Here is a 13,212-nt window from a genome sequence, read left to right as displayed (position 1 = left end):
CCTCCAGCCTCATGAAGTTTGACACGTGTGGCGTGGAACGAAGAAACCGACCATATAGCATCAAAAATCAAATGTGAGAATTTTAATGATTTTAAAAGATGAAAGCATGGCCGAACAAATCAGTCTATTTTCAAATTTGTGCGATTAAAGTTGAACGGAATATTACGCATTTTACATGACGTTTATTTGATACTCGCAGGGGCCCGTTCCCATAAAAACAATATTTTCTCGAAATGCTGCAAAAGTGCTGTAAGATCGGTTTTTTCGTTCCACGCCACACGTATTTTCACACAAAAAAAAATTTTGGAGTTTTTTTAAACGCGAATATGAGCTGAATCTAGTTGAAACTTAACATTTCTGTTTGTAATAAGCCATAATATATTACTCAAATATTATTTTTTGAATATCAGCCCCATAAGTCTATTTTGTAGGGTGCCAAAAAACCCCATGAATGAAAAAATGGGTTTTGCGAGTTTTCGGCGCTAATTATGATTTTTTCCGGGTTCTCTAACGAAAATTGTTTCTAATGTATAAAATACTACTTTATACTGCTAATTAGATGTTAAAATGAGTTGTTTGAAAAATTTATTACACTATTGTAAATAATGTCTTTTGGCTGAACGGTAGAAAGTTGTATTTTGTTCTGAAATTTTTAACTTTTTATCTATTTTTCAATTAGAGTGACTTTTCCCTTAGGAAAGTAGTAATTATTGCAAGTTCACAGACATTGTTCTTTCAAAAATTCATTATTGTTTATAACTATCTTATCTCAGATAAGTGCTAGAAAGTTACGTTTTTTCCGAAACGTTTAACTTTGCTTTGCCTTTCTTGTTGTGAACAAATGATACATAAACATTACAGTGAATCATAATTTGAATAATTCTTTTATTATTTGTGAATATTTTGTTTTGAAATAAAACAGATATTTGAAATATGCTTCAATTCTTCTACATTGATAATATTGAATTTAACTTTTTCTTGAAGGAGGTACCGACAGATTTCGGTAAGGTGTGCTCTTCTTTTATGGTTTGCAATAAACTTCTTTTTGTGATATAAAACAATACTTTTACAAGTCATTTATAGACCTAGTCCTCCCACCCACTCCTAATTATTCTATTTTCTGTGTTTATCTTTCGTGTAAAATGGTTTTTTCGGTTCGAATAAGTTTTTTTTAAACATCCGGCAAATCTTCGTTATCTCAAATTAATTATGAACTCGCCCTTAACGGAAAAGTTAATAAATAGTGGAAAATTTCAGAAAAAACTGCAACTTTCTTGCATCATTTAAGTTAAATATATATTATTAAAAATAACCTTAAATTGTTTAAAAAAAATACTTTTTTCCACTTTACTTAATTAGCTACATCACATTACTTAAAAATTGGACAAAAAGTCGAAATTTTTTGAAAAAAATGTAAGTTTCTAACATTATTTTAGGATAACTTTCTTATCAATGACAATAAATTCGTTAAATAATTATATTTGCTGATAACAATAACAAATTCACCTTCTGTAGATAAGTATGAAGATGAATGTTGAGTTTCAACTCCATTCACATAATATTTATGATTCTGAATGAAGAGTACAAAACATTTTTTTCCAATGGGAATTATTTTTAAAAATCGTTAGAAAATCTACAAAATTTCGCGGCGAATCACCTCTGACTTTTTGAAGTTTAAAAAAACGAGTTAAAATTGAATTAAATGAAATTTGAAGTTGTAAGAAAATCTTAAATTTATACCACACATTTGCTAAAGTCTTATCTTTAATTATAGTCCATAAAACTAAAAAAAATCTTTACGGGTTCTCAGTCAGCCGTGAAAGCTGTATCGCCGAAAATGTCTAAGATTTTATTCTTTAACTTCAACTCGCGCTGTGAATGAACATACTTATGCATAAAAACTAAAATTAACCAAATGTATGCTTTAAAATCTTATCATTGATTTAAGGCGATTTTCAACAAAATTATTAAATTTTCAACCAAATATATGAATTTTCTATTAGAAAGATTGATTTTCTAAGAAAAAAAGTACATTTTTAATTAAAATGTTGAATCTTAAAAAAAAAAATTACTTTTTAACAAATTAGTTGAACTTTTAACCAAGTAGTTGTATTTTCAACCATAAAAAATCGATTCTAAACAAAAAATTTAATAGTTGATACTTCAAACCAAAAGGATTTTTATTTTGAATAAAAAACAGTTTAATTAATCAAAAAGGCCAATCTCCAGAAAAAAGTTGAAGCATAAGAAAAAAGCATGATTTTCAACCAGTTTTTGAAAAGGTTTTTTAACTCTTAACTAAGTAATTGAATTTTTCAAACAAGAAAAAGTTTAATTTTGAACCAAACATTTGAAATTTTAATTATAAAAAGATGAAATTTTTATAAAACAAGACCACTTTTTAAACAAAAAAGATCAGTTTTTAATATAAAATCGAAATTTTGAATGACTCTTTTACTTAATATTTGTTGTTGTTTGCTTTAAGTTTATATAAATTTAATTTTGTTACATTTCCAAGGAACTTCAAAATGATTTTTGGAGATTTCAGTTATAAGAATTTTTCTTTCAAATTGATGGTTTCTACTAATATTAGCTATTGTTCCGTTACGGTAAAGAAAGCGTCTATCATCTTATTACAAGTAAGCTTTAGACTATCTTTCCGTTCCGGATAAAAATTAAGCTAACTTCATTATGTATAAAATTTAGTAAACACGTAGACCCGTGTGGAAATGTTAAGCTGGCCCTGTCGAGGGCCCACGTGATTTGCTCCTTTACTACGTTGGCCCTATGTTGGAAAACTACGAAGGGCCAACATAGTTTCGACATGCTCACCTTCGAAGGCCCCACGTGGGCTGCCCCCGAAGGGCCAATGAAGCAGCCCTCTGTAGTGCCCAGCTTAGCCCCCTGTAGGGCTTACATAGGGCCTACATAAGCCCTACAGTTGTGGCCCCCTTTACTGCCCTGGAAAAGGATTTTGAGAATTTTGAAAGCCGGTCTCTTTCCGGGTTTCATTGTCAGTACCTTCCACAGGAGCAGAAGATACCGGAATCGGTGCCAGGTCCATAGAAAAATTAGACTCTTCATTCTTGTCTGCAAATATTTTCAAATAATTACTTGTAATTACAAATTTTCAGTGACAACTGCAGTTTATAAAAGCGATCTCATCATGATAGACTAAAAATGAAATATCAAACTCCAGGAAATACCAAGATTATCTTTAGAAGGGTAGGAATCAATTGCATGATTGCAAAAAAGCATCTCATGAAAATAACATTTTATTGACAATAACCATGTATTATTTTTCTAATGAATATGGTAAATTGAGGGTTATGTTTCTCATAAAGAATTGCTCAGTTTTTATACAAATACGTGCATGAGAATCGATAATTTTGCCTCACATTATAGGGTAGTATGAAAAAACTTCAATATTATTACTGATATGATTCAAAGGAAAAAATTCAAACTTACCTTCCAAGCTTTCATACCATTCTTCGTCTGACGTAGTCAGCTCTTTTAAGCTTTTTTGGACAAATCGATATTTTTCGCACGTAATTTTATTCAAATTATTCTCATCCATGTCTTACGTTGTGTTTTTCTATTTATTCACATTAATAAACATCACTGACACCTCAGACTGCTACTCTTATCTGACACCTATCAATTTTTATAGGTTATGACAGAGTTGACCGCAATCCGCTACTCCGCTCCGCGTAATACCTGATCAGTGATCACAGGGGATCAGTCCGTATTCTGATCACTCTAATTCTTCTGAACTATAAGAAATCGCATAAATATCCCAGCCTTTGAAATTTTGTATGTTTTTCACGTGCAAAAAACAATAGTGAACGTTTTTTGTGTCGAACATTTTATAACAATTTAATCTGTAAATTCTTTGACATATTTTTAGAAATGTAATAAAGCTGAATAATAAAAATGTTTCTGCGTTAACATCTCAAATTAAGATAGAAAAAATCATGATTTTTTCTTCTAGTTTGGTGATCGAACTTGGAATTTTTCGTAATAAAAATGAAGGGGCAAATACATAAACCCTAGCGAGGGCCCAGCTGGGCATTCCCACAGTGGGCTGCCTTTATAGGGCCTCTGGAGGGCCACTAATAAAAAAAGGTAAGCTGGGCATTTTCCACACGGGGAAGTGTTAAAAGAAATAAAAATCTTAAAAAATTTCTTGTTTTAAAAGTTATAGTACACTAAATTACATTGCAAACTGTAATACAATATACTGGTGTTTTGAATTCGTTATGAGATGGAACAATAGCCTAATACTCGTGCAACCCATCGAAATGATTAGGAAAAATGAAAAATTGGATGAGAAAAATTAGGAAATTTTGAAAATGATTTTTTCATGAAACTAATAATTTTTTATTTATATTATGCGGATCTCTAATTGTTTCTAAAAAATATATTTTGTAGTTGTAATTTTTAATGTGTACTGCCATTTTAAATGTAAATCTTGCTTTCACAAGTAAGTATCAAAAAGATATGCATGTACTGGGATTGCGAAAAAGTAAGTTTTTAAAAGGAATTGCTTTCTTAATCTTAAAAGATGTCATGAAAGAAGAGTTTGTGTTGGTTTCATTTGAGGTAACTTTTCCTTTTATGTATGTCTGAAAGAATTTTTATTGCAGAGATGTTGAGTTGAAAGAAATTTTTATAATGCTCTTTAAAATGGATTGACTACGACTTTATTCACAAACGAAGGCAAATTGTTAGATTAAATTGCTTATACATTGCACAGTTAAAAAAGTTGTACAAAAAATTTCTTTACTCATCTATGATATCTTGTACAATTTCCGAGTAAAATAAAATAATTCAATATATGTTTTTGGGAAACTACAGTCGCAGCAGAACAGCCAATTCTTTTAACTGTACACATTTTTCATTAATTATGTTATAAATTGCTTTTCTAAGCACAATTTCAAAATCAGGGCAGACTTATCGCTTGTCATTTAAAATTAATCTTCGAGTTTTACTACTATCAAAAAAAAGAACAGTGACATTTTTGAATTCCAATTGTTAATTTAAATATGAAATTTGAGAAAACAAGTTAAAGGACTAGAAACATATGGGCAATTTCTGTGCAAGGGGGCAACAACCCCCTTTTCTTCTTTAAAAAATATTTATTAAAAATTTTTGTTCATATAAAAAAGATATTCTATAATAATTATATTTATAATAATTATTATATTATAATTGTTTTGGAAATGGTTCTAAATATCATACATGAGTAAAGACATTTGTTGTGGAACATTTTCAAGTGTGCAAACTATTTTCTTAACATTTCTTCGTATCTATTGTTGCAAGCAAGAAAAATGAAAGAATTCGGTTTTATGAAAAACATTCTCTTGGCCACAAAAATTATTTAGCTTGCATAAAACTTCCAAGATATTGTCCTTATGATAGCGAAAATACTAAACAACGTAGCCAGTATGTTAATTTTAAAGATTTTATAAATTTTCTATCGAATTTCGAAAGAAGGCGATTAAATCTACAGGAATGTGGAAAGAAAGATTAAAAATGTCAATTAGGTAAAAGGTCATATAACTTTATAGAAAAAATTGAGGTTTTTTAAAAGCGAAACAAAAAATTCAAATATGCATAACTTCATAAATTTTTTTTTCACCAAGCGCAAAAATATGTATCGCCTATCCTCTGAAAAAAAGGTCCACGAAAAATTCTGCCACTTTAAGTATAAAACCTGCCTGATTTGAAAGGGAGTCTGTCGTGTACATTAAAATCGGAAAAATAGGGTGATTTTTAACAAAACAGTTAGATTTTCAATTAAACAAGATCTGCTATCAAAAGAGATGAATTTTCCACAATCAAAAATTAATTGTTAACCAAACAGTTGCGTTGACAACTAGTTAGTTGATCTTTCAAATAAAACATACGAATTTTCAACAAAGCAGTAGAACTTTCGACTGAAAAGAATTACTTTATCGAAATAGTTGAATTTTCAACTAACAAAGATGTATTTTCAATTAAATGTTAAATTGTAAAAAAAAATAATAAAATTGATCCAAAAGCAGTTGAATTTCTAAGCCAAAAAGACAAACTTTGTAGAAGACATTTTAATTTTCATCCAAAAACGATGAATTTTTACCTTAAACAATTATTTTTGAAATAAAAGATAAATTTTTAACTATTTGTTTCATTCCTAATTAAAATACAATATTTTTCGACTTAAAATGAAATCGTCACATTTTCAGGTTAAAAAATTAATTTTCGTAAAAGAACGAACTTTCAATCAGTTAACTTCAACCAAAAAATACAAATATTTAGCCAAAAAGTTTAATACTTAAACGAAAAGAAAAATATTCAACAAGCAAGATCAATTTTCTGACGATCACGCATTTTCAACAAAATATATGAATTTTCTAAAAAGTAGTACAATTTTCAACTTCAAAATAATAAACAAAATTATTTTGTAGAGAATTAGTTTAACTTTTAAACAAGTAGTTGAATTTTCGACCAAAAAAGAACAATTTTTAACCAAATAGTTATATTTGAATCCAGAAAGATGAATTTTGCAACTAAAAAATTATTTTTCCACTGAAAAGACAAATTTTCAAAAAAATACATCGATTTACAATAAAATTTTAGAATTTTAATGCCAAAAATATTTTTTTAAACAAAAGATTTAATTATCTATAAAATAGTGTACTTTTTAACCAAATACTCATATTTTCAGGCAATAATATAAATTTAAAAAAATTAATTTTTATAAAAAAGTGATGTATTTGTAAGTTAAATAATGAATTTTTAGTCAAGAAATATTTTAATTTAAAATAAAAAAACAGTAAAATTCTAACAAAAAGACTTGTTTTTAATAAAATAGTTAAATCGTCAGACAAAACAAATTATTTTTCAAACAAACAGTTGCATTCTTAAGTGAAAATTATGAGTTTTTAAGCTAGAGGATTAATTTTCTACCAAAAAAATTAAATTTCAACAAAATACAGGAATTTTCAACAAAATAGTGAATTTGTCAATTAGAAAAGATCAATTTTCAACTGAAAATGTAAATTGTTAACCAAAAATGGAACAGTTGCACTTTTGATTAAAAAAATGAATTGTAAAAACCCATTACGAAGAAAGTAGATAAATTTTCAAGCTAAAAGCCCTTTTTTTAACTGAAACGATAAATCTTCCACAAAAAAATAAATTTTCAATACAAATTTTCAGCATTAAACCCAAAAGATAATTTTTTAACCAAGAAGATTAATTTTCTAAAAAATGCAGCAGTTAAATTTGTAACCAAGGAATGAAATCTTCGAAAAAAATGTTATTTGAAAATGGATTTTATTTTGTAGCAAGTGGTTAATTTCTCAAACACAAAAGATGAATTCTTAAAGAAACAAGTAATAGTTGATATTTTAACAAAAAAAGATTTTCGTATGGAATTAAAACCAGTTAAATAATACAAAAAAAACAACGAATTTTTAATGAAATATTTGAATCCCGAAAGAAAACAGATAATTTTTCAACCAAACAGTTGTATTTTTAGCCAAAAAGGATCAATATTTATGCAAGAAGTTTATTTTTCTAAAAAAGACGGATTTTCAACGAAATATATAAATTTTTAACAAAATAGTGAATTTTCAAATAGAAAATATCCATTTTCTACTAAAAATATCTATCGTTAATCAAAACTGGATTATTTACATTTTTAGTTTATAGTTTAAAATCCTCAAACAAAACAGATATTTTTTACTAAAGTGTTCCATTCTTAGCTGAAGCGGATGATTTTTCAAGCGATAAGATTGATTTTTTATCAAAAAGGCGAATTTTTAACTAAATACATTAATTTTCTGCCAAATAGTGGAATTTTCAACTAGAAAAGATCAATTTTCAAATAAAAGGATTATGTGTAAACCAAAAATGGAATAGTTCGATTTTTATTTTAAAAAATTGATCTTAAAGAACAAGAATTATCAACAATATAGGTAAATTTTGAACTAGAATGGTGAATCTTAGCAAAAAAAATTCTACAAAAGAGTTCCATACTCAACCTAAACGTTCATTTTTCAAGCAAGTAGATTAATTTTCCGAAAATGGAGTATTTCAATTTGCAAGCAAAGAAATTAATCTTTGCAAAAAAGTTTATTTTTAAAACGTACTTGAAGAAAGTATAGTTGAATTTTTGACGAAAAAAAATGACTGTTTAACAAATTTGTCAACAAAATAATTAAATGTTTAGAATGTTTTAAATTTCTTCGAAAACTAAAAGAAAATAGGAGAAAGCAGGAGAATAGGGCAAAGAGTGTGATGTCTAATATATGAAAGTGATTTTCAAACTTAATTAATTTCATAAAGTTATTTTTATTGACCAACCGTATTTTTTGGCGCAACTCCATTTTCGCCCCCCCCCCTTCATCAAATGTGTAAAGTAGTTTATAGACGACCCTTACAGCACATTTTGTAAACATTCCGTGAGCAGGTTTCGATTTTATCTACATGTTTTGTAAGTACATGGTAAATGCAACACTTTTTCCTCTATCTGTGCGTTTTGTCACTTATGTCATTTAACACAGGTATGCAATCAGAAGGTGTGTTTCCACAAATGACAAATTGTCTACATGCACGAAACTAGTAGAACTTTTATTTGCATTTTTCTACAATATTGTGTCAAAGCTTATTTCGAAAAATTATTCACCACTGAAATGACACTTAGTTTATACTTCAAACAGCGAATTTATGCTGCTTTGTATTTACCTCCCTTAGTATAGAAAAAGTTTTTCATTTCTTTCCGTCTCTCATGCAAACATTTCGTTGGAAAAAGGAATGGGCGTTGCATAACACTAAAAGAATTGCAGAAAAACTTGGAAATATTTGTATTTTTCAATGTTTGGATAAAACTTTACGTACGGAATGTTCTAAATAAAAAGAGATATGCGAAAAGACATAGAAGGCAAAGAATCCTTGTGTTATTTTATATTATAGAATACGACAAAGAAGATTAAATATCGAAAAAATGTTCTGACAAATGCCTTTAAATAGACATTATTTCAAGAAATATCTATTTGCACGGCTAGCCTCGATTAAGTTTAACACATAAGTACTTAAACATCTATATTCTCTTTTGTTCGTATTTCGGGGATGCTCGCGGTTATTTATAGCCAAGAAATAAAAAATTCTTACAGCGCGTTTTTAATAAAAAAGATATTTTGATTTTTAATCATTAAAAATCTCACTTTTCTTGAAAACGGCGAAAAATATGAATAGCAGTTCAGAGTTAAAAATGGTTCAGCTTCCTGAAATCTATTGAATTGCACCTTTTTCAGATTTGTATGCTATTCAATTTAATAAATGTTCCTAAAAATATAGGAAAAAGTGATAACAATCGACTAAAACCGAATTTAGTTGAACAAAATTAATATTTCTTGTTTTAAAAACGACTGTTTTAAGTTCACTGCTTATGCAAGGAATATATTTCATGGGATTGAAGTTACCTGAGCATGAAAGTAAAGAGAAATGGATTTTTATTTCTAAAATGGAAGAAATATAATTTTCAATAATTAAAAATCCTATTTTTCTGGAAAACTATGCAAAATATGATTAGCAGTTGATAGTTCCAAATTATTCGGATTTCTAAAATTTATGAAACTGTATCCTTAACAGATGTATATCTTGTGCGTTTCAACAAAAATGTTCGAAAAAATATGAAAAATGTTTTAAAGCGACTCAAATAGCACTTATATTTTATTTTTGAAAACAGTTTTTTTAGTGAAGTATAAATATTCAAAGTCGTCCCCGTTTTTGAAATCTACAAGACATAAGTAGATTTTTATTTATTTTTTCTATATTTTTATTTTAATTAGTTCATATACACTAGATAAATATCTGATAAGGGTATTATTTTATAGATTTCAGAAAGAGGCACAAGCTTGAATATTGATACTTAACTAAAAAAAAGTGTTTGAAAAAAAAATCTTTAAGTTCGTTCAACTAATTTCTCTTTTAGTTGATTTTTTCTCGGGTTTTTTCTATATTTTTGGAAAAATGTATTGAACTAAACAATATCAACATCTGAAAAGGTCACAATGTCATAGATTTCAGGAAGTTAAATTATTTCAAACCATGAACTGTTATTCATAGCTTGCGTAGTTTTCGAGAAAAATGAGATTTTAAATTGGTAAAAATGATTTTTCTTCAATTTTTAGAGATTAAAAATAGTTTTTCTTTACTTTGAAGCTCAGAAATCTTAATAATCTCCTGAAGCATATTCTTTTAATAGTCAGTGCAGTAAAAACAAACGTTTTTAGAAATAATATATTAAAGTTCGTTACACTAAATACTATTTCAGTCGATTTCTATTGATTTATTCTATATCTTTGAAAATATTTATTGAATTATACTATATATCTAAAAAGGATAAAATTTAATAGATTTTAGGATGCGTCTTTTCGAGGCAAATGAGATTACATTTTTCAAATTTTAAATCTTTTCTACTTAAACATGTATATACTTTTATGATATTAAATGTTATTGAAGTTTATAAGATATCTTTAGATGTTCTGAATTTATAAGGTTAAAAAAAATTATTTGCAAAATTTAAAACTTTGAACATTCGTAATTTCACATTTATAAATATGTGAAATATAGATTGAAAACTTTTTTTTACATCTTTTAAATAATTGTTTATAAGCTGTTACTTTTATTTGAAACTATGTAAAAAAGTACTGTAAAAGAATCGATAACTTAAAACACGCTTTTTTATATTTTGTCTTACTTTTTGATAAATTTAAACGTTTGAAATGTTTAAAGAAAAAATGTATAGAACCCTTTTTTTAATAAGCAAAATTCATTCATATTTTGAGAAAATGTATTTTTATTCATTAAAAATAATTTTTAACTTAAATATTTTTAGAAAATAATTATTTTCTTGAATATTTAAGTCTCTTCGAGATTTTAAACTTGCCTTTGAACTGCTCAACTACTTTCTTGAAAATAATTTTTTTTTGGGTGAAAATATAACTCTCTTTTAAAAAAATTATTCTCTAGAGCTAGAAAATTCATCTTTTTTTTTGCTGGAAATTCAACTATGTAATTGGTTGAAAATTAGTCTTCATTGGTTGACGCTAAATATTCTTTATTAAAAAGAAAAATATCTTCTGGTTGAAATATCAATCATTACATTTCATGTTGAGAATTTTTTTATGTTGTTGAAAATCCGACTATACTTATGTTATTTTAAAGTATAACTGCAGTGACACTCTTCTATAGCGACAATTTTGGGGATGACGGTGGGTGGGAACTAACTCATTATAGTCTGCTCCACTATTGTTTGTTCATGCTTGAGTGCTCACCTGAGTTAAAGCCGCATATCCCGCGTACCTCGCGCAGCTCCTGTTACAACTGCGTGCGGCGCGGCCTCAATTCTCGAAAGGGCTATAGAAGGGAGGGCTATTGAAGAGTTCAAATTTGTCTTTATTGTCTGAATGTTTACGTTTTCAAAAGAAAATGTTATTATTTTATTTTGGGTTATAATTGAACGCCTTTAGTTGAAAATTTAACTATTTTCCTGGTTGAAAGTGCATCTTCTTGTATAAAAATTCAACTATAATTGGTTGAAGTTTTATGCTTTCAGTTAAAAACTCTTCTCTTTAGTTTAAACATTGATATTTTTTAGTTTAAATTTAAATATTTTATTACAAATTCATGTATTTTATTTAGAATTCTTCTTCCTTAGTTAAAATTCAACTTTTTTTTTGAAAACTTATATTTTTGGGTTGATCATTCATTTTTTGTATTTTAAATTAATATATTTACTGGAAATTTCACTTTTTGTTGAAAATTTACGTATTTTGTAAAAAATTCGTATTTTTAATAAAATATTTATCTTCTTGAAATAAAAATTAATAAAATCTTCAAATAAAAATGAATTTTACTGGCAAAAGATTCACTTTTTCAGTTGAAACTTCATCTCTTTGTTTGAAATATTAACTATTTTATTGAAGATCTTTTCTTTGTTAAAATTGCACATGTTTTAGTGAAAAATAGACTCTTCTCGTCATGTATAAAAATTGATATTTTTTAGTTGAGAATTGATATTTTTTGTTGAAAACACTTCTTTTTTTTTTGTAGAAAAATCATCTTTTGTTTTGAAAATTGAAGTATGCCGTGGGTTAAAACTTGAACTTCTTCGTTAAAAATTGTTTTTATTTTTAAGCTAAAGATTTATTATTTCAGTTAAAAACTCATCTCTTTGTTTGAAAAATTAACTATTAATAAAAAATTTATTCAAACTTAATCTGTTGATCTGAAGATTGTACTATTCCATTTTGGGTTAAAAATTAATCTTCATTAGTTGAAAATTCATATATTTTGTTAAAAATTCTTCATATAAGTAAAAGATTAATATTTTTTGATGTAAATTCATCACTTTAGTAGAAAATTTACTATTTTGTTGAAAATTTGTTTTATATTGGTTTTAATTTTGTACCAACAATAATTTTATTTTTAATAATTTATTTCCCTATTATTCACCTACTTAAATAAAAAATTGCCCTATTTACCTTTTACCAATAGCATTCTGGGCTCTAAAGTCCACAATAAATTTAAATACGATCGTTTTCAAACCAATGACAAGCAAGTCAACGGAATAAGGCCACGATACTTTACAGGCGGAAATTAGCTGACCTGAGAACTTCTCCAATCCCAAAGGACTATTCTGTCTGGGTGTTTAAATGGATGAAAAGCTTTTTCGAACCAACAAACAATGTGGGGAAATAGAAAAAGTCAGAAGATGTCGCTAGCGTGCTAGCTGAAGTAAAAAGTGGACAGGAAATATAGGGTAGATGACATTTGAGAGAAAAAGATACAAGTAACCTTTATTTCCTGGCGAGTTACGACTGGATGTGCGGACTTGCTCATTGCAGCGTTCTATGCTCAAGACACGTAACGGTCCTTGCAGCCTGCTTTCACGAGATCTCCCAAGATCTCTCGCTATAGGAACGACAAGAACATAAAGGAAGAAACGATTTCGAGAGAAGGCCCTCTTTGATTTCTCTCTCCTTTTTTTTCTACAACGCTGGACACTATCCACCTTTTAAAAGCGGGGTCACGAGACAGGGGTGAACACAGGGATAGAGGGTAGAATTCAAGCGAATCTTCACGCTATCGATTTCGTGTCCGAAATAAGAGGTGAACGATTCCTGTGATATAAAGCACTGGAGCAGACATGTAGCAAAT

Source organism: Belonocnema kinseyi, chromosome 4 (assembly GCF_010883055.1).
Source record: "Belonocnema kinseyi isolate 2016_QV_RU_SX_M_011 chromosome 4, B_treatae_v1, whole genome shotgun sequence".
NCBI classification, from domain to species: Eukaryota; Metazoa; Arthropoda; class Insecta; order Hymenoptera; family Cynipidae; genus Belonocnema; species Belonocnema kinseyi.
Note: the sequence above shows the minus strand (reverse complement) of the source record.